Consider the following 1,118-nt stretch of genomic DNA (forward strand, 5'->3'; position numbering starts at 1 on the left):
CAAGGAGGGGTCGCTATGAGTCGGGTCCGACTCGACAGCACATAACAACAACAGATAGAGCTAAAGGGAATGGGGGATGGGGCTAAAGGATACAGGGTTTCTTTTGGGGTGGTGAAAATGTTCTAAAATTGATTGTGGTGATGGTTGCACAATTCTGTGAAGTTACTGAAAAACCATTGAAGTGTACATTTTAAATGGGTGAATTGTGTGGTGTAGAAATTACATTCCAATAAAGTTGTTAGAAAAAACCTCTTTGATTTAGAATCTAATAATTGCACAATGCAGAAAAGAGGATGGTGGAGGCTGTTTTCTGAAAGTCCCCATTTGTATCAGGATTATTTCTCATAAATTTCTTAGTTGTTAGATCCTATAGCTTCTAAACATTAGGTTGTTGATCATTCACTCCCACATGTATAACTTCTTTATGATATTCCAGCACAGCAAACACCATCCGAACTAGCCTAGTCGTCCCAGAGGAAAAGAGGACATCTTGGCATTCTAAATCAAACTGAAAATTGTCTACCTCCTCCTTGTCAGTTACTGCTGGTCACTAGGTGAAGCAGAAATGAGACAAGTCACTTCTTTTGCATCATGTAGACTCGCTATTCTTGGAGAGGAGACAAGCCTGTTCTGTCTGAGGGAGGAGTGTAAACAAACATGATTGAAGGTAGAGACAAAGCAGCCTCTCAAACTGCAGCTCAACTTTCCGGCGGTGTCATTCCTACTCATGTCCACATGCATTGTGTGTGTGTGTGTGTGTGTGTGTGCATGTTTTGGCACTGATTTCAAGTCATAGTGACCGTATAGGGCAGTAAAACTGTTGCATAGGGTTCTAAGGCTGTGATCTTTACGGAAAGGAGTTCTGGTGGTGTAGTGGTAAAAGCATTCCACTTTTAAAGTTGATGGTTTGTTCTGGTTACCTAGTGCCGCTCTGACAAATGGGATGGTAGCCACAAATGGGATGGCCTTAACAAGCAGGAGTTTATTCTTACAATTTGGAGGATATAAGTCCAAGTTCAAAGTGCCATGTCCTAGGGGCTGGGTGAAAGACCCTCAACCTTGGGGTCCAGCTCTGCCTCCTGCTCCCGGCCCACTGGAGCTAGAGGAGTTTCTTCACT

Source organism: Orycteropus afer, unplaced genomic scaffold, assembly GCF_000298275.1.
Source record: "Orycteropus afer afer isolate SDZICR_OR568_19922 unplaced genomic scaffold, OryAfe1.0 scaffold00073, whole genome shotgun sequence".
NCBI classification, from domain to species: Eukaryota; Metazoa; Chordata; class Mammalia; order Tubulidentata; family Orycteropodidae; genus Orycteropus; species Orycteropus afer.